Below are 22340 nucleotides of genomic sequence, written 5' to 3' on the forward strand. Positions count from 1 at the left end.
GGAGTGAAGTCATGTACATTCCATAGCATACGCTCCCAGAAGCTCCAGGATTTAGGCATGCTAGCATTTGATTGGCTGAAAGGGAGGGGCTATCTGAAGGCTCACCTTACGTGCAAATATCGAACTGCCAGTGTAGAGTACAGACACAGAGACGAGGGTTGGTCGGCTGATAATGGTAACTAAGTTATCAAGGCTGTCAGTCTATACCTCAAGCATGGGTGAAAAATTTAGTCTTTCAGATGACTTTACTCCTTTTCCTCTATTGCCTGCATGGCACAGCATACATAAAGTATTTTTTCCCATGCACACATTTTGTACTTTGTAGATATCATGCCACCAAAAAAACGACGAGACATCAGGAGCTTTTTCCCCACCCAAAGCGTAAGTAATAGGTAGTAAACTAACTGTCCAGTAGCCACATTGATTTAAAATGAAAACCTGTTAGCGACCAAACGTCACCAGCCTTGCACTGCGGAAAGTAATGTCAACTGATGTTAGTTAACCATGTTAGCTAGCATTAACTAGCAAGCTAACCCTGGCTTCTGTCATCTGCAGGCTAGCAGTCAGGTTGCTAGCTAGAACATAAATAGGTGCATATATGAAATTATGTTGAGTTGAATTTTAGTCTAGAAATCCCATGAAAATGTCATCATTTAATGAATTAGTTTGTATGCAGGAAATGCAGGCTGAAGTAGAGCAGGATGAAACAGCTGTGTCTTCAGGGTTTCAGGTGAGGTCCTAATTATGAATTATATTATGGAATTGTAGGGAGGCATCAGCATTAAAGTGAGTCTTTAGGATGTTCAGCAAATATACAGTATAACCATTGAAAGTCAACATATTGGTCATGAGTTTGTTTTGAAAAAAAATCTTACATCAGAACAACATAAGATCCTATTCACTCAATATTAACATTTCCCTCAAAAATAAATGGGATCCAGAGTTTAACTATATGTTTATGTATCTTCATCAATGCATAATTTTATTACACATAGGAAACTCAGAAATCAAGTAGGCCTAAAGATGCCGTAGGGCAGGTTGAGGGAGAAGCAGCTGGACCTCCAGGGCTTCAGGTGAGGTCTTAAAATGATACTGCGATTAAACCTAGGCCTATATGAAGAGTTCATTTGCAAAAACAGATATCTCCATTTTTATGAATATTTAAAAATCATGTTTTTTATTGCGCATTCCAGGTAATATCAATCAAACTGCAGTTGGGTTGTTTTAATTAAGTGAAAATAAATGTAATCAAAACAACCCAATTGCAGCTTGATTTGTATTACCTGGAATGCACAATTTAAAAAATGATTTATGAAAATGAATTAAAATGGTGGATATCTGTTTTTGCAAATGAACTGTTCATATGCTATTATGGATTAATTGTAAATGACCAATTTATATGTATTGTAAGTACCATAGTCTGCCTATTTTAATGTTAACTTAGTTGCAAGTTATGCAGGATGTTACACAGGATGCAAAAGAATAATTTGCAAATGTTGATACAGACCAGGTTAAGTTTAGTTTTCTCTTTAGGAGACAGTCAGTGTGAGGGAGGATGATCCTGAAGCAAGTCAGTGTAGCAGTGTCATGGACATGGGGAGTAAGCCATACCAGCCTGATCCAAAATTCACCGAAGTACAGCTTCCAAACAAGATTTTACGGTTTCAGGTGAACTGGTACAGTCAGTATTCATGGCTTCACTACAGTCCAAAAAAATGACCCTGCCTTCTGCACAAAGGGTTTCAATAATTGGAAGAATGCCACAGGTAGCTTTAGTTTCCACCAAGCTGTATGCCATGTACATCAAGACACCCTTGACCAAGTAGATCTTAAAGATATTTGCCAACAGTTTGTATCTGTCAATGACCAACATAGGCATCTGTTTGTATTGTTTAAATAGACACCAAGGACAATCATGAAGAATGTTGATGTTGGATGCAAATCATTTTTTTTTTCTCTTTTCCTTCAACAAGTAATTTCATAGTTTACTTTCTTTTATCTATTTGTCTTTGATCTGTTGCTTTGTATAATTTGTATTTAAATGTAAATACAGATCTTAATGTAAATATAGATTTTATATTTTAATAAACCAATTGATTGTTTGGGGTTTGTCCCTACCAATATTGAGACGAAACCTACGCCATTGATTAAATGACGTGTGCATAGACATTTAAGTTTCGCAACAATGTCTCAATGTCCAGTGTTGCCAACTCACGCAAGACAAAAAACAACTGCAGCTTCAAAAACAAGCCCAAAACAAGCCCAGTATTATATCCTGTTACGACTTCAACGTAAACAGACTCAATAAATGAGCCTGCAACATATTAAACAGAAACCACTTGCAGTTTTAAAAGCAAAAAAAACCCTATTTATTTAATAAAAAATCATCAAACGGCAACAAAGTTTATATGGAGGACAGGCACTATCCACTCATCTCTGATCACCTGCGAGCAGAATATGATTGGAGAGATATAAAAGGAAATTACATTACAACCATAACTACTATTAGTATATAAGTATGTTAAGCTTGTTTGTTTGTTTCTTGTTATAACCTGTAATAATTTGCGAGGGCAAAATACTCTACAGCACTGATATTATTCTGAGGCTGTGAGTAGACAGTGTCAGTGCATTGGGGAAAATAGCGACCATAAATGTAAAAAAATAAAAAATAAAAAATTAAGTCACTTATCAGATTTTCCTAACAAGCAACATATGTTTTAAAATAAGCACAAAAAACCGCAACCACAAATAAAAATCTTGAATCTTGAATATAGGGGCCATTTACATTCAAATTAGGCTATGATAGAAGTTACTTTCAGCTGGTACAGCTGGCTTCTGTTTATTGCTTCTGGGGATTTGCCCTAGTTTGTTTATTTCTCTGTGTATTAGTAGGTGTGTGAATAAATTTAAATTAAATTTAATCTTAAAGTTTAACTTTGGGAATTTTAAACCCTCTCTCTTTGAAACCACCTACGTCTACCTAATTCTACTACAATTTGATAACCTTCTTATAACACATGAATCATTTAGTGAACCCTTTATGCTAGCTTATATTAGCCTACAGCATGCCCCATCGCTATGCTGGCATCAAACTTAATCAGCTAGAGCAATGTCACTTAATAATTAAAATGATTTTGTGAAAACACATAGGCTTTCTTTGAACTTTCAGTTGAACTGTCAAAAGTTCTAATAGCTTATTACTTGATAATCAATTCATTCTTAAAGTCATTTTCAGTAACCAGTGATCAGGTCACAGTGGATGTACACTCACTGAGTACTTTATTAGGAACACTATACTAATACTGGCTAGGGCCTCCCTTTGCTATCAAAACAGCATCAGTTTTTTGCAGCATGGTTTCCACAAGATGTTGGAAACATTCCTTTTGAAATTCTGGTCCATGTTGACATGATTGCATAATTTCAGGTGCACTTTCATTCTGTGAATCCCCAGTTCTACCACATCCCAAAGGTGTTCTATTGGCTTCAGAGCCTGTAACTGGGATGGATACTGAAAAAAAAAACTGAACTCATTATCATTTTCATGAAACCGGTTTGAGATTACTGTTACTTTGTGACATGGTGCATTATCCTGCAGGAAGAAGCCATTAGAAGATGAGTAAATTGTGGTCATGAAGGGATGCACATGGGGCATTCAAGGATGACTGATTGGTATTAACAGGCCCAAAGTATACCAAAAAAACATTCCCAACACCATTACACTTCCTCCATCAGCCTGGACTGTTGACATAAGACAGCTTGGGTCCATGGATTCATGCTGTTTGTGCCAAATTCTGACCCTACCATCTGTGAGCCTCAGCAGAAATCGAGATTCGTCAGACCAGGCTACATTTTTCCTGTCTTCAGCTGTCCAGTTTTGGTCAGCCTGTGCCAACTGTAACCTCAGAGTTCTGTTCTGGGCTGACAGAAGTGGAATCTGACATGGTCTTCTTCTGTTGAAGCTCATCCACCTCAAGGTTTGATGTGTTGTTCATTCTGACATGCTTTTCTGCTTACCACAATTGTACAAAGTGGTTATCTGAGTTACTGTAGCCTTTCTGTCAGCTCGAACCAGTCTGGCCATTCTCATTGTCCCCTCCAATTAACAAGGCATTTCTATCCACAGAACAGCTATTCAGTGTATGTCTTTTCTTTATTTCACCATTCTGAAAAAATAAAAAACCTCTAGAGACTGTTGTGCACGAAAATCCCAGGAGATCAGCAGTTATTGAAATACTCAAACCAGCCCGTCTGCCACCAACAATTATGCCACGCACAAAATCGCTGAAATTACTTTTTACCCCATTCTATTGGTTGACATGAACATTGCCCGACGCTGCTGGCCTGTATCTGCATGATTTTATGCACTGCACCGCTGCCACACGGTGGGTGATTAGAGACACCGAGATTCATGGTCCATGTGCAGTTTTATGTTATTAGTAAACACAAACTTAACAATAAGTAACCCCAATACAACAACAACAACAGCATCAACAATAACAACAACAACAACAATAATAATGATCATCATCATCATCATCATCATCATCGTCCTCATCATCATAACTTAAGAAACTCTTTTTTCAGGCTTTTTTGTTTTTATAACTTTTTCTTTACAGCGCTTCCCATAGCATATTCTGCCATATAATCTGTGATAATAGTTAGGAAAACCATTGCATTACTTTACATTACACATGTGAGTTGACCACTGAATTGATCTTTGAGCTCTTATAACTCTATATAGCTCTTATAGTGTGTATTACTGCTCAATGCTTCAATAGGGGAAGTGGAAATTTGGGATTCCTTTTTTCCCTAACCAATCCAAACAAACTTCAGCTAGGAATGATGCTCCTTGTGATTGGCTAACCCAGATGAAACAATGTTCATACAAAAATATAATGATAATAATAATAATAATAATAATAATAATAATAATAATAATAATAATAATTATTATTATTATTATTATTATTATTTTCTTCATCATCATGGTTTTTGTTAATAATTTGAAATGGCATTTTTGCAGGCGGTGTAACCTGTTTTGTTGTTGTTATATGTAAAACATACTGTACAATACATCATGTCACAATTGTTACATTGTTATATTTAATGAATAATATTGTTGCCCCAGTTGTGAATGTAATATGATTTATGACTGTGGCATTTTTTATGTATTCATATAGTCATTTTTCTGTCATTCCTCTTTTTTAATTGCCAGATGTAATAGTTGAGGGAACATGATGAATAAAGATGAATGCTCATTACAAGCCAAGCCAGCAGATAACTGATCTGACTCTTTTTTTCCTTTACATTATGGGCTTCTAGAAGGAAAGCAGCGAGCATTGGGTGGTGGCCAGTGTTTTGTATCAATCCTTTGAGGAATAACGGAGGAGATTTCACAATCCAGTGCTCAAACGTTTACGTGATCTGGAATCCTTAATCTCATGTAGCACATTATCTGCTAGAACTGAAATGCAAGTGATCACATGGTTCCTTTTTTTTTGTGGTGAATCACTGAGATTATACATTGATGTTTACACAGGGTTATTCTCTTAAGCTCCAACCAAAAGCTAAGGCTAAGAATTGCTCTAGATATACAATACAGTGCTACAGATCTACGTTTAATGTGTTATGTTAATATATGTTAGCAGCTAGGTGTCTATTTATTATAGACAAAAATGTCAGTGAGACTGTCACACACTTTGAATCATTGTCAGGAATTATATCGATGAGCAATATAATAAAAATAGACATGGGTGAGACATACCAGATAACAGATGCTGGTGCTGTGCAGTGATCCTCTGTACGTGTCATTGCTTCCTGTAAAACCTCCAAAAATCAAAGATGAATTTCCCTGATGTCCCCCTAAAAATTTCTTTGTTTTCCATATTGCATTCTTGATGCAAATCCGTACTCCCATCTGTCAGAGTCTATCTGTCATTTTCTCAGACTGCTGAACTGCTTTCTTGTTGCTCTGTCTCCCACAATGATTTATTAGCGCTGCATTTCCATGCCAGAGATTTTCTGCAAGATTAAATGGAGTTGTAAGAGAAATGGGCCAACAATGGCTTCAATTTCCATTACACGTACCTGCAAAGGATTGGAGGGGAGTCCAGCTGAGGCTTGCAAGGAGAGCAATAGCTAGTCCATCACATTAAAAGACAGGCAAATAGCAACAAAGGACACACTCTTTGCCTTGCCTGAAGCCCCCATGGAGAAACATTATACAAACGAATGGTGAAAATAGAGCAAGAGTCTTCTCTGTCTTCCATTCCACTGCTAGCTCTGTGTGATGGTAAAATGCACCCGCATGCATGTGAGTGGGAGGGGGTCTGCTGCTCCAGTCTGCTGTGAATGCATTGATGGTGTCCCTCTGACATAATCATGTACTTAGAGGAGGATCCCACGTGACCATTTTAGAGTTGCAACCCCCCACCTATGTCTGTCTCACTTCCTTTCTCTCCTCATGCCAATACAGAAAAAGGGAGGGACTGAACCATGGCAAATGGAGAGAACGGAGGGTCTTTTTTGATATAGGACAAGATGTCTGACCCTGTCTGCAGATGCTGCGAGTGCTGAACCTGCTCCATTTCTACTGGAGCATGAACAGTGTTAAAGCAGTGCTAAAGCCTCATCTGATGTGTAACAGCCTAATCAAATGACCACTGATTTGGTCTCTATATAAAAGTGTTTGTGCTCTATTGTTTTTATTTTTACACATAAAATATTGGCTGTGATTGTGCCTTGTGATGGATTGGCACCCTGTCCAGGGTGTACCCTGCCTTGTGCCCGATGCTTCCTGGGATAGGCTCCAGGTTTCCCCGTGACCCTGAAGGAAGGATAAGCGGTATAGAAGATGGATGGAGATAACATATTGGCATAGTGTATATTTATTTGTAAAAATAGGTTCAAATGAATAAATTATCAAGAATCTGATTATGAATGTGTGGTTAAAAGGATTACTTCAATACCCAATCAATTACAGATTTTGTAGCAATATTTAATGGTCGAAATAACCAATAACTAGCCTGTTTATGTTGAAATGGGAATATATAAATAGTGAGTGTCACAAAACCAGGTTTTAAGAAATAGGACAAAGTGTACAAGACAGTAACACATTTTAACCAAATTTGGTTTGAAATAATCACACCGCACAGGGAAATTTCATATGTCACACCCCCTTTTGAGACATTCCATTCATGTAAGTGCAGAGCATTAATTCAACTGTAAAAAACTGGATTGCATTCAAACAAAATACCAACACACCAGCATCAACCAGCCCATAACAATTGAAAACACTGTGTTGTCATTAAAAAGAGCCCTATGTATTGAGGAAAGAAAAAGAGTCAGGAGGTCACTGAGTTCCAGAGTTTCAAGATTATTTGTCATGTGCACAAATTATCAGTGACAATTGTACATTGAAATGCTTATTATGAGCCTCAGGTACACTACAGCTGTGCAATACAAACATAAAATATATCAGAAGATAAAAGGGGGAAGAAGAGACAGGAAAGAGATTATTTACAAATACAGCATATATACAAAATATGCAGAATATATTGGGATGTGTGGTGTGTGTGCCTAGATAGTATACAGTCCCTTCTGAAACTACTGGAACGGCAAGGCCAATTATTTGTTTTTGTAGACTGAAGACATTTGTGTTTGAGATGAAAAGATGAACATGAAAATAGAGTGTAGAATTTCAGCTTTAATTTTCTGGTATTTATATGTAGATATGTCAAAAGACATAGAACATAGCACACATTTACCAGAACACGCAATTTGTAGGTGAGCAAAAATATTGGAACATGATTGACAGGTGTTTCTTGTTACCTAGGTGTGTCCTGTTAGATTTATTGTTTAAACTAACTGTTCTTAACCTGTGGGTTGCAAATCAGTAGAAGGGGGAGTCGCAGGAAAACTTTTATTTTAAATTATTGTACACAGAGGTTCATAGAGCAGCCACTGGCTTTTTTTGGCATTGAAAAAAAACTCTCCCATTCGTATCGACCTACAGTGCCCTCCACTAATATTGGCACTCATTGTAAATATGAGCAAAGAAGGCTGTGAAAAATTTTCTTCATTGTTTAACCTTTTGATCTTTGTTCAAAAAGCTCACAAAAATGCTCTGCTCTCATGGATATAAAACTATAGCAAACAAAACACAGGTTTATCAAAAATATATCTTTGTTAAATATAGGTGTGCAACATTTATTGGCACCCTTTTAGTCAAAACTTTGTGCTACCTCCCTTTGCCAAGGTAACATCTCGGAATCTTCTCCTATAATGCCTGATGAGGTTGGAGAATACATGGCGAGGGATCTGAGACCGTTCCTCCATACAGAATCTCTCCAGATCCTTCAAATTTCGAGGTCCACGCTGGTGGACTCTCCTCTTCAGTTCACCCCACAGGTTTTCCAAAACTTTAAAGAGCCACCACCATATTTAACGGTGGGCATGAGTTACTTTTTTGGTTATCCTGTATATTTTCTTGTCGACTGCCAGTTATATTTTACCAGCCTGGAGGACCCCATGCATGACAAGAAGCAGTGGCTAGGGTTCATCCTGTCCTGGCTTTTCGGCCTGGCCTGCCAGTGGGCGGAATTTCTAGTGGCCATGGGATCCAGTGGACTTAGTTTGTGGGACTCAGTTTGTGGGACTATTTCTGATGGAGAGTCCAGAATTAAAAAGCAACCTAGAAAATCTTTTTTTTTTTTTTTTTTTTTTGTGATGAAGCAACCTACCAAGCAATGTTTCTGCCAGAGGCCGATGAGATAGCCTATGAAAGCCTGTTCTTGTCTGAGGTCAACAAGACGGCCTGCCAAGCCATGTTCCTGTCTGAGGTCGACGGCATGGCCTCCCATGCCATGTTTCTGCCACAGGCTGATGGCACTGCCTACCAAGCTATGTTCCAGTCAGAGGCCGATGAGATGGCCCACCAAGACATGTTCCAGTCAGAGGCTGACGAGACGGCCCACCGAGATATGTTCCAGTCAGTGGCGGATGAGAGGGCCCACCAAGACATGTTCCAGTCAGAAGAAGATGAAACGGCCCACCAAATGTTCCAGGTTTTTGGTGCTTGGGGAGGAGACTCTGTCATGGATTTCCCCTCACGCTGAGTGCCAGAGCATTTAGCATGCATGAACTGCCCGAAGAGTGACAGCACGCACTTCCGGGTTTTCATTGACATTGACTTTGTTTACTTTTGACAAAAAAAGGCGTTTTGTTTTGGTGTCTGTCCTGTCTACGCCCTTGTTATGTTATTGGTTGTCTCCCTCATATGTCATCATTATTAACAGCTGGTTATGTTTACCTTTGATTTTGTTAATTATTTAAACCCCTTGTGTGTCTTTGTTCGATGTGAAGAATTGAGAGTTTCTGTGTTTTGCCACCAATGTGATTCCAAACCTTGTTTTTGTTTTGCCTTACAATTTGGGTGTGTGTGCCTGTTTCTTAAAAAAAAAAGAAGCTTTAACTGCATTTGCATCCATCTGAAATCCCATTACATGACAATATGAATGTGCAGAAAATCAGCGCTTAGTGAATTTTTTGTAAATCTGGCAAAAAAAAAATTCAGTTTGGTTTACACAAGCATTTACACCCCATTTAACTAAATGATTGATAAATGAGGCTCAATGTGCACAGAATTCAAGCAGGAACTCCTGCAAGACTAGCTATGACAGCATAACTAAGCTATGAGAGCATAACTAAGGGCATACTCACGCAAGGTGCGGTTACCGTGTACCACGCCCAAGCACAATTGTCCCCCCTCTCCAATCCCCCATTGGCCTGCACTCATAGTACACAGAGCACAGTTACGTAATTATGATGCACAGCACAATGAAGTCCATCATTGTAACATTACTTACTTTGTGGCTTATTTGGAGTCGTTTGGGGTGTAGTAACACACAGCCCTCTCACATGCCTAATTGCCTAATAGATTTCTCACTTATACAGTGCAGCAATTTTCACATAATCATACAGATGCAGCTGACATTGAGGGAGGAATTTGCAGCTTTACTCACCGACTACAATTTCCGTTCATCAATAAGGTGAGAACCAGACCTGTTATAAACCCAAAATATTCTCGAATGGAGCAGTTGTGTCATTGACATCATGTTTCGCATTCCATGCTTGGCCATGGTTAGCGATCACACTAAATGCGTACTGTGCCTGAATCCAACTGAACCATGCCCAGGCCCATCTCTTCAAGTGGGTATGGTATGGAGCAATCACACTAGTCAAACAAACTGGACTTTGGGGGTCAAATGTGCTCGGGCATGGTGCAGATCAGTTGGTGTGAGTACACCCTAAGTGACCTCTGATATCAGGACTGTATTCTGTTGTGGCAATCCTGAGGCAGTAATCAAGATGTGCATTTGAGAGTCTGTTTCTTTGATCTTGATAAAGTTTATTAAAGAAAATGATGACTGACATGCTGTATGTAGGTGGAGGAGAACATAGTGAGTGGGAGCATTGCAATGGCTCTTGTATTTTTGAATTTAGCTTGTGAAACCACTTTTATCCAAAAATTACTTGCTGTAATTTCCTTATGTTGCTCTTTGAGCAAATTTGATTTTGACATTTCCAAGATCTCCAGCTGATTATATGCCTTATCTAAAGATGGAACTACCCTTTCGGCCACTGGTTGACTGCCGAAAACAAGAATGGTTGTTTTAGGAGCAGAAGGATTTCATCTGAGAGGTTTGGCGCTCTAAAAATTGCTTGGTGAAATTCTCAGCCAGTCTTGTCATGAATTCATGCATCAGCGGATCCTCTTGAATTTTGTTCCTCTCGCAATGCTGCCGCAGATGTGGAAAGTGTAACTTTCTCCAATGAAGGTCTCAGTCAAAACGGGTCAGCTTTGTAGGTGGTTATGAGTGAATTATTACTATTAATTAATAAATAGGAACTAATTCTTTCCATAGCTAGGTTGTCAACAGAAGAGCTAACTTCTTGAGCAAATCTTGCATTAGCATAAGAACCATCTGAACATGGGCATAGTCATAATGAAGAGCATGCATGATTCTACCCAGTGTAGGAACTGTGTGATTCCTTACTGCCCAGGGGCAGGTTGGTTTTGTCTGTTTCTACAGCATGAACAACCACCTCATCTTTGTTACTAAGATCTATCCGGCACACCCTATTGGATTGCATTACATGAAGTGCACTTAGCACTTTCCCAGTTCTGTATTTAACAGAGAAGCAGGCATTTCCCCTATCGTGGGCACTGAGTTCAAAGTTATTAAAGTTGAGAGCAATGAGGTGGCCCAAAGGCGTGCAAAGGGAAATATGTGTTGAACTAAAAGAAGGAACTTTGGGAGTGCCACAGTGAGACAACCCACCCTTGTGAAACTAGTAGGAGGGTTGGTAAAAGCTGACCATGCTATATAAAACCTGACCCTTCTTTACATTTAGTTGTAGGGAAATTAGCTATTTTATATTGAGTTACCTGCATTATCCACCATTATATGTAGGAGACTAGCAGGTCAGCTCACAAGGGGAAATTTTGTAAAATTAATATTTTGGATCAACTAATCGTCAAGTGATAATTTGAAACTAGTTTCTTTATTAATTATGCATAAGATATTACCTCCATGGCCACTGGCAATAATATCTTAAATATAGTGAAATCACTATATTAAAAGCATAGTAACAAGATCAGCAGTTCAAGACAGTAAACCAGACACAAGACATGTCCTTAAAACAGATGAGACTTTATTTAACTATTCTACTACACAGAAACTAATCGAACACATACACACACATACACATGCACACACACACACACACGAGCAAGGGTGAAAATGGTTTTAAACAGAGTATATGAAATTCCAAGTTTCTAGCACTGTATGCTATTTCACAGACCATGGCCTGAACGAACCATCAAATTATAAATTTAACCTACGCTTCATTTAGAAGAGCTTTAAATTTTGTATTAAATGTACCAGTTCAGTGAGAATCTGGAGATACTGTGCTTGCGTTTGAGTTGTCTATTTGGGCGAGGTGTCTTGGCGATCTGGATTCGTCAGCAGTCTCCTTGCTTTTTAGACTGGAGTTGGGAAGCTTTGCAGAAACTGGTCGTTACTTGGCATGTGTGATCTCCTTGTGAATTCGAAGGGCAAGAACTTCTGAAGCTCTTGGTTGGCAAGAAGTCGTGATTTTGCTGTTGGTTGATGAGGACTCCCAGTTTGCTTTCTATCAAGGGGTTTTAACCTTTCCTAACTGGGCTGACATGGAATTGTTTTGCTCCAGTTAGCATGAAGTTAGGGTGGGGTGTGGCTAAATACTCCGCCCATAACTTTACTCAGTCCATTATCTTTGTGGTCACATAATTTCACACCTTTTATGGAGTGTGGATCAAACTTTCAGTCCCAACTGATAATACATTTACATAACGACATTATACCCAAACATCTTTCAGGAAAATTAGTCAATGAACACACACCAAACAAGACATATATCGGCTTTTGTTAAATACACTTCTAATAGTCAACTGTAATAATCATACTAATAATAATTATAAGTGCTAAATAATCAAACAAATAGTGGCAACCTTGTGGCTATAAGCATGATAAGTCCAGAATAAAACATGGAAGAAAATAAGTGATTGCAGTTGTTAATATTTAGCCCCAATTCCAAAACAGTTGGGGCGCTGTGTAAAATGTAAATAAATGTAAATAAAAATAGAATGCAATGATTTGCAAATCTCATAAACCCATATGCTATTCACAATAGAACAGAGAAAACATATCAAATGTTTAAACTGAGTAAATGTACCATTTTAAGAAAAAATAAGGTAATTTTGAATTTGATGGCATGCAATATTTTGGAAATTCATTGATTGTCAAATTCATTGAAATGTCAAATTCATTTTGAATTTGATATGTCTGAAAAAAGTTGGAATGGGGCAAGAAAAGTAAGTGTTATTAAAAAGAAAGAGTTGGAGGAACATTTAGGATGGAGGATGGAGGAACTAATTAGGTTAATTGGCAACAGGTCAGTAATATGAGTGGGTATAAAAAGAGTATCTAAGAGAGGCAGAGTCTCGCAGAAGTAAAGATGAGATGGAATCAGGATGGAAGCATATGTTGCTCTAAAACATGTAAACCTTTCAACATCAACGGTGCCTTTCCAGATGTGCAAGCTGCCCAATCCATAGGCACTAATGCACACCCATACCACCTAGGGATGTCACGAGAACTGATACTTCAGTACCAAGTCAGTACCAACATTCTTAAAATGTGACGGTACTTGTTTTTCTGCAGTAGTGTAGGTACTATTAGCAATGAAGGTACCGGGTTGCAATCCTTCTGGACTGAAGGGGGCAGCAAATACGCGTAAGTGTTTTAGTCGGTCCACAAGTGGTAAAGAAGAAGAACACCTACAAGCACACGGGAAAAACTACAGAAGACAGAGACAATTTTAACTCCACCCCAACTTGTTGAGAGGAAAAGAGAGGAAAGCTCGTTGAGAGGAAAGGTAGCATCGGTTGCACATCAGCATTCATTTCAAACAAAGCAAGGAAACACCTGGAATTTGGTGAAGCACCTGAAAGACGGGACCTATATTATGTTTGTTTGAGGGAGCTGGCATTGTGGCCGTGAAACCAGCTAATGTTATGCTCCATGTAATGTTTGCGATAGCCAGTTATTTGTTAATGATGCTAATGTATTGCAGTGTTATAAACTACCTCCTAATGGGCCACCATGCATCGCCATTCAGCCCGTGTCCTGTCAGCTAAATGTAGCCTAATGTCACTAATAATTATTCAAATGTTAATGCTTTTAATAAATCTTTCTGGCCTGACACCATATCAGTAAATTTATACTAATGCTTGCATTCAGAGTATAAGGTGTGTGTGTGTGTGTGTGTGTGTGTGTGTGTGTGTGTGTGTGCGCGTGTGCGTTTAGGAGTGCACCTTAGCACTTGTTATTAGCACTTAGCACTGTTTTATTAGTCATTGTCAGACAGTGTTTGATGACTAAACCCAACCACCCCCCACCACTCTTTTTGGCAGTATTTGCCAGAGGAGGATGTCCTCCAGGATTTTTTTTATTTTATTAAAAAATAAATAGTTAAAAAAATAAATAAAAATTTTACACCACACCATGGTATCGACTGTGGTATCGAGTATCGTGTACTTTTGGTGGTATCAGTACCGACTACTAGATTTTTGGTATCGTGACATCCCTAATGCCATCAGAGATGCAGGCTTTTGAACTGAGCACTGATAAAAATCCGGATGGTCCCTCTCCTCTTTAGCTTAGAGCATTGGTTCCCAAACTTTTTACTGTGACGTACCCCCCCAAGAATTTAACATCCTTTTGCGTACCCCCTCTCTCATATATACACTACAATCACACAATGTATTTATAAAACATCTGCGTGAACTGGGCTAGTAGCAGTGGGTACACTTACACTTGCTAGGGATGTGCTATTAGAGGGACCTGGGTTACTGTTGTCAGAGGACTGAGGATCAGTGGCGCTGGAAGTAGAGCTGCTTGTTGTGGTTGCACGCCTTTGAGTTCTTTATAGCCGCTTCTCCATTTTAATCTTACAAGTTATTACTTTGCATCATCACATAGCTGTGTGCTGGTGGCAAATGACATGTGGTAAGATGCACACCGACGCATGATTTCTGAGTGGATGCAGTTTTGACCACGAAAGATAAGATAATTTGATTGGATGTCATGTATTTGAACTTTATAACATTGCAATTTCGCTGTTTGTACATTAGAGGGGACACAAGTTTATTTTTTGACCGTGAGAGGGGGAATTAAATGAACAGTGAATCTTAGCATTTTGTTCCCGTACCCCCTCAGTCACCTCTGGAGGTACCTGGGGGTACGCATACCCCAGTTTGGGAACCACTGGTTTAGAGGACACAGCGTCCATGTTTTCCAAAAAGAATTTCAAATTTCGATTCGTCTGACCACAAAACAGTTTTCCACTTTGCCTGTCGATTTTAAATTAGATTTGGCCAAAGAAGATGGCAGCGTTTCTGGATCGTGTTCACATATGGCTTCTTCTTTGCATGATAGAGCTTTAACCATCATTTGTGGATGGCACGGCAAACTGTGTTCACAGACAATGAGTTCTGGAGGTGTTTCGGAGCCCATGCGGTGATTTCCATTCCAGAATCATGCCTGTTTTTAATGCAGTGCCACCTGAGGGCCCGAAGATGGAGATGAGCCACTCCCGGTTGGCTTGAACGAGGGAGAATTTCTCTGCTGGCTGTTGGCAAAAGTTCTCCATCAATATTCATCTGGGAGATTGTCTCTTTGGTGGCACTGCTGATTGCAGCAGGATATATATCAGTAGGCTACACAACTACTAGTCCAGGCTCTTGTCATATCAAAACTGGACTACTGCAACACACTACTCTCAGGCCTCCCAGCCAGCTCTATCAAACCCCTTCAGATGATTCATAATGTAACAGCATGTCTTGTCTTGTCAACCAGCCCAAAAGGACCGATGTCACACCCCTCTTCATCTCCCTCCACTGGCTTCCTGTAGCTGCCCGTATCAAATTCAAGACCTTGATGCTCATGTACTAACCTCACACTAACTGTCCCTCAGTGGTGGAATGCACTTCCAACCTCAATCCAGACAGCAGAATCTGTCACTATCTTCAAAAAACAGCTAAAGACCCACCTCTTCCTTGAATACATAACTAACCCCTAAAGTGCCAACCGCACATTATCCAAAAAAAAAAAAAACAAACAAACAAAAAACCTACTCTGGCGCTTACACCTCTACTCTGCTTTTCTAGAACTAAATTAAAAGATCTTGTACAGTAGCACTACTTGTATTGTTCTCCATTTGATATATCGCTTTGCTTGTATTTCCTCATTTGTAAGTCGCTTTGGATAAAAACTTCTGCTAAATGAATAAATGTAAATGTAAATGAAGAGAACTTCTCCACACTCATTCCATGGAGTGATCGTGTCAAAGTCCTCAGGAGCAGCTAATTTCAGTTCATTAATATGATTTGTTGAATTCATATGTTTTTTCATTATTTTATTAAAACCATTATTGTTCAGTAGTCACATTTACAAATAAACAATTTTAACCAGTACACTGGCTTTCTGTTCCACCAGCAGAATGGAAATTGACTTATCTGACATTTTCGATCAGTATAAACAAATGAATTATTTAATTACCGCCAGTCTTCTATAAGATTGGCTTTCTGTGTGTACAGTGTCAAGATGGGTGCTCACACTAGGATAAGCATGCATATTTTTGCTGTCCAGAGACAATTGTAAACACCTCAACATCTGCCAAGAGAGCAAAGCCTCATCTGGGAGAAAACACTGTGTACTAGTTTCAAAGGAAGAAGTACAGCAAGACTATTTACAAATGCAGGTCTTGTGATGTGTTCCTGTGTACTATAGTGGACCATCTTTTTTTCACTGAGTTGGGATGATGTCAAGGACAGCCACGCTCAATGATGCGCACTAGACTCTGAATCTTAATTTTTTTTTATTCAGGTTTTTTGCACTTTTGTTCATGTTTTGCATATACTAGTTTATGGGGCTATAATTCATTATGAGCATGGGCATCATAGAAAGTGTTCCCGAGATTTTTTATGGGGTTAAATTCAGGTGACTGTGATGGCCCCATAGAATCTTCTAGGATTTCTTCTGCAATCAAGCCTTGGTGGAATTTGAGGTACGCTTGGGATCATTGTCCTGTTGGAAGGTCCAATGACACCCAAGCTTCAGCTTCCTCACAGACAGCATGATGTTTTCTCCTAGGATTTCCTGATACTTCAATGAATCCATCTTGCCTTCCACACACTGCAGGTTTCCAGTGCCAGAGGATGTAAAGCAGCCCCAGAGCATCACCGAGCCTCCATCATGCTCGACTGTGGACAGAGTGTTCTTTCTTCATTCTTCTTCCTCCAGACATACCGCTGATCCATCGTTCTGAAAAGTTCCAGTTTTGTTTCATCGCTCCACAGAACAGAATCCCAAAACTTCTGTAGATTATTTATATGACTTTGAGTGACTTTTCTTATGCTTTTGGGTCAGAAGTGGTGTATGTCTTGGAGTTCTGGTATTGTAAACTGGCACTGTAAACCTTCTGCATTTATTACGCACCATACTGTGCTCACTGAAACCTTAGTGCCAGTTGCCACCAAGTCTTGGTCTTTTGCAGTCACTTGAGGGTTTTTCACAACCTGCCTTCTCAGTAACCTGGTAGTAAACGTTGGTAGCTTCCTTTTTCTGCCCCGTCCAGGTATTTCATGTGTTCCAGCTCAAGCACACCTGGTGCAGCTAATGAAGCCCTTGATTAGTTGCATCAGGTGTGCTTGAGACAACACCTGTTTTGCATATTTGTGTTGTTGTGAGGGATTCTATTCAGGTGGTTGAATTATTTTCAAACTGGAGAAATCATTATAAGTTGCATTTTCAGTTGAATTTGGGGAAACCACTTGAAGCATTCGTTGTGTTGATCTATTACAATTGCTTTTGTTTGATTTGTTCATCGCAAACAGCTGAAAGTCTTAAAATCTTTACAATACATCTGATATGCAATGGGGGTTGAATTATTTTGATTGCAACTGTATATGACTGTTGATTTTGGGGTTTTCTTCACAGCTCATACAATATTTCTGTCATCAATTGCTGTTGTTTTCCTTGGTCAACCTGTTCAGTGTCTGGTTGTTAGTACAACAGTGGTTTCTTTATTTTTCAGGACATTCCAAATTGTTGTACTGACTATGCTCAATGTTTCTGCAATTGCTCTGTGTGATTTTCCTTCTTTTCTCAGCTTCAAAATGGCTTTCATTTTTCTCATAGATAGCTCTGGTCTTCATGGTAGTTGATCTTTTAACAATGAATGCAGTTTTCACAGGTTAAACCCAGGCTGAGGACGTTGCTCTGCCTTCCTGCTCAGCTGAGGACATTGCTTTGACTTCCTGCTCTCCTGAGGACGTTGCTCCTTTTCTTTGCTTTGTGCCGTATGTCGCTCCCCCTTTCTGCACCATAGAGGACATCGCTCCCCCCCCCGATGCTTCACAAAGAACATTGCTCCTCCTCCTGGCTCCTCCCCTCTGGCCTTGCAGAGAACTTCGCTCCTCCCTCTGGCCAGGCCGAGCCCTCTAATGTCATGGGGAACATCGTTTCCTCCTCAGTCTCCGCCTTGAGCTTCGTTCCACCTGCTGGCTCTGCATTCAAGCCAGGCCAGGAATGTCATGACGTCTCTCTGTGGTGCGGAAGACACTTTGCCCAGACTGCTGGGGGAGGGAGTGTTTTCTCGTACTCTGGGAGTACCACCTTTTTGGGGGGAGGGGGGTTTCTGTCATGTATCAGAGAAGAAACTCTGGACTACAGTTCACAGCAGCCACTGCACCTTACTACATCAGTCACATGACAACCTGCACTTGAATCACGTTCTTGTTAACGAGCACTCGTGTATATAGCCACAGTTTGCACTGCACTCCTTGTCTTACGTTTGTTTTTCTTTGCCGTTGTCACTATGCCACTTTTGCCAAGGTCTTAGTGTCTTGTATGTTTTTGTTATGGTCTTTATTAAACTTATTATGAGGAACATTAAATGTGGCTCAGTACTGTTAATTGGATTCAGTGGGGCGGCAGTAGGGCAGTGCCCCAAATGTGAAGGCTGTGAGCCTAGATGGCTCCCTATGATGCCTAATGAATTGACCGGCCCTGGTTAATAAGAATAAAAATTATCAAGCTGTCAAGCTGTGCTGTCATTGGCTGCCACAACAAAAGCAGTAAACTTTAGAAATTCCTGGAAAATACATTTTAAGCACCAGCAAACCCAAAAGGAATGTCCATGTCCGGTGCTACATGCCTTGCATTCTATGCCAAATATTGATAAGAGGAAATGAGCTTGCAGTGTTTAAGTTAAAATACCCCAAATAAATGTGGTGAAAGCTAGTTACGCAAGCTGCTAACTTACTAACTGGGTTCTAACTCTGGGCTCTAAAAAAAATAACGTTTCATGTACAAAACCTGGTCTGTTTTATTCTTCTGTGCTTTTGTAATTTCAGAGTTCTTCGCCATCAACACCTTTAGAGAAAATGAAGTAGTTAATTATATCAATGTAGTTAACCTCAGGCCATAGCTTCTACCTAGTACATCATCTACCCAGTCATTAAACTTTGAAGGGTGAGGTACTGTCAAAAGACGTTCATCGCGACATTGAAAAGTATTGACACTGTGGAGCCATATGCATTTTAGCCATTTTCTCAAGTTTAATGTCACATTATCAGTTAGGAAAATATGCTAATTTGACTGTAAACATCAGAGACCGGAAATGTAAAACAAGCTTCCAGTGTGAGCCAGGCGAGACTTCCGCATTCAGGAGAAAGGTGGATGCCAGCCTCCAAGTCACCATATCATCCCTGGTAAAGCCCCCTGGCTCTCAATATACGATGTAGGTGTTGTTTCATTCTGTCATTTTAACAGAATGGACGGTTAACACCGGTAGAGTTGCCTACATTCACTTTAATAGACGCAACGCACAAAAAATTTTCTCGGGCACATAGACATACTAAATGCATAGATGCTGCATTGGCTGCTGGATTGCACCTTAATGTCGCCACCATATTGATCTGGGCAACTTTCCATAAGTGTCATCACTTGCCATAGGTGTACTCACTTTTGTTGCCAGCGGTTTAGACATTAATGGCTGTGTGTTGAGTTATTTTGAGGGGACAGCAAATTTACACTGTTACACAAGCTGTACACTCACTACTTTACATTGTAGCAAAGTGTCATTTCTTCAGTGTTGTCACATGAAAAGATATAATAAAATATTCACAAAAATGTGAGGGGTGTACTCACTTTTGTGAGATACTGTATATATATATATATATATATATATATATATATATATATATATATATATATATATATATATATATACCCTAATTTCTCCATCTGGGGATTAATAAAGTATTATTTTATATCTATATATATGATAGATGTTATAAATTGTGTGTGTTTGTGTTTAACCTGTACAGAAGCATCAGACAGTGCTAAAGAAAGGACATGATCCCCTTCTCTCTATTGAGAGATTCACAGTGTGCTGCAGAAAATACTACTGTGCCTACTGTAAACTGGTGTATAACCATTTGCATGAGGTACAAAATCATGTAACAAATCATGTTTGAATTCTAGTTCAGGAAGGTATGTGTGTGAAATATTGTAAGTTTCTTATACAGTTCAGTTATTGTGTTTGTGTGTGATCATGTTTGAAAGTTATGAACCCTTCTGTTTTTTGCATGTTTTGGCCTCGGTTATTTCTCCCTAGAATTTGAAAGTAAAAACATTTCATTGAACATTTCCTTGCATTCTGAAACCAGTTTGCAGTTTGAATCCCAGAGGTTCACATACTTCTGCACACAAGGATACTTGATGTATTAAGCAAATAATCCAGATATATTCAAACCATTTGTGTTTTCTGTTAATCGTATCAACAGACCTCCAAAGAGGTTCAAAACTCAATTTAATTCGATCACTATATGTAATTTGCCAATATGTAGATTGCTCAACAAAAGATTAATATTCCCTAGCACCACACTTTAAGGTTAAATATCTGATGAACATTAATTTTATTCTTGTGTATTGCTCTTCTCACTTTTGCCCTACTGGATAAGACAATCTACAAATTGGCAAATTACATATATAGTAATTGAATTTTTTTTTATTGCCATCTTTAATCAGTCTGACATGCCTGTAATCAGGAGGTGGTGGTGCCATCCATTACTATAGGCATTTCCTCTGGCAAGGTATGAGATAATGATAACTATACTTTGGAGATATCCATTATGTGCATTCCCAGTATGCAGGTCATTTGTAATTAATTTACAAAAATGCACACTGGAAATTTTTATTACTGTTTTGTCACTTTTTCTTTTGTCACAAAGTCAAGTCCAACAGTCAGTCACCAAACAAATGATCCAACCCAAGCTAAATGTTATGGAGGTCACCCCATCTGTGCCAGACATCATGGCAGAGCAGTGTCCCAACACAGAGAATCCATGTATGTACAGGGAATGTTTATGTATTGTTTGAGTATTGTTTGTTTATGTAATTACCTTTCCTGTTTCATAAAAGTGTTTGAGCAACACTTGACTAATTACATTATTATTGAAATGCCTTATCTTTTTGCACAAAGGACGTGGTAATAGGGTAGCTCCCACCTCATTGGTCTGCCAAAGCCATACCCCAAACAGCACTAATAGGATGATTATTAACTTATCCTACCACATTATTGACCTGACTGTATCTATAAATCCCACATTGTTTTCGGAGCACCACCTGGAAATCCAGCAGTTCAGCAACTCAAATCTGCCGTAAGTTACATTAACACATCGCATTGGAATCAGGCCAGAGCATATTACTACATCGCCTTTACTAATTTACACGCCTCTACAATGTTACTCTTAGTAAACTCTGACTGACAAAGGCACTTACTGACATTAGCTCATAGGTGAAACACTACCACTGAAAATCTATGCTTGCCTAAGGCTCTAATACTATCTGCTATGTTCGGTGCTCTGGCTCCCGTAATGCACCTAACTAAAGCTGCTGGTGCCCCTAAAAGCCTAGCGCAATTTCAGTGAAACTGCTTTGTGACAATGTTCTTAAAATTGTGTTCCAAAATAAAGAATAATTGAATTGAATTGAACAGCAGAAACTGAACAGAAAATGAGTGACAAGTGCAGAAGTAAACCATCAGGATGGATCAGGCAGATCAGTAGGGCAACAGGAGCCACAGCAGTAGACTAATATGCAGGGCCCAGTTTTTATAGAAGGAAGCAATGCTGAATTATGTGAACTTTGTACTCAGTATGTTAAAAGTCTAATGATTTTTTTTTTTCTGTAATTTACAAAAAATGGCACAATAAATTTACACAATGAATTGAACTGTCAAATGGAAGTGTGTCTGTCTCTTATGCATTAAGCTATAGCTGGAGAACATTTATGCCATTACCATAAGGAAATTGTTTGTAAATATTGTTTTTGTAGAACTTAATGTTGGTGTTGTCAATGCTGATTAATGAATGAGTCACTGATGTACTGGTAAAAGAGAGAATAAAATGTAGCCATAGATTTTATTCATCCAACATAGCAAAGAGTATTCCTCTTCAAAATCAGCACAAATTTTCCAAATGTCTGTAACCTACCTCTGCTTATCTCTTGCTAAATAAACAACTCTTTTTGGAAATCACATGGGGCCACTTACTGGATTTTGCTGATCCTCTGGCTATGGGTCAAGCAAAAGGATATTGACCTTTTGTGTACATAGTTTTTGTGGCAGCTGTCCACAAAAAGCAAAAATAAATAAGTGATCATATTTAT

General features: G+C 39.0%; 1 protein-coding gene across 3 annotated transcripts in view; it reads right to left on the bottom strand.

Annotated features, from left to right (window-relative positions):
* Positions 1-7901, bottom strand: part of b3galt2 (UDP-Gal:betaGlcNAc beta 1,3-galactosyltransferase, polypeptide 2) — a 32074-nt gene extending 24173 nt beyond the window's left edge. For 2 of the 3 annotated variants that reach the window (XM_053635229.1, XM_053635228.1), the window contains exon 1: positions 5765-7901. The gene's annotated coding sequence lies outside the window, so the exon portion shown is untranslated. The remainder of the gene's footprint in view (positions 1-5764) is intronic. The other variant, XM_053635230.1, reaches the window with a different exon arrangement.
* Between the last annotated feature and the right edge of the window lie 14439 nt (positions 7902-22340).

Source organism: Ictalurus furcatus, chromosome 10 (genome assembly GCF_023375685.1).
Source record: "Ictalurus furcatus strain D&B chromosome 10, Billie_1.0, whole genome shotgun sequence".
In the NCBI taxonomy this organism is placed as follows: Eukaryota; Metazoa; Chordata; class Actinopteri; order Siluriformes; family Ictaluridae; genus Ictalurus; species Ictalurus furcatus.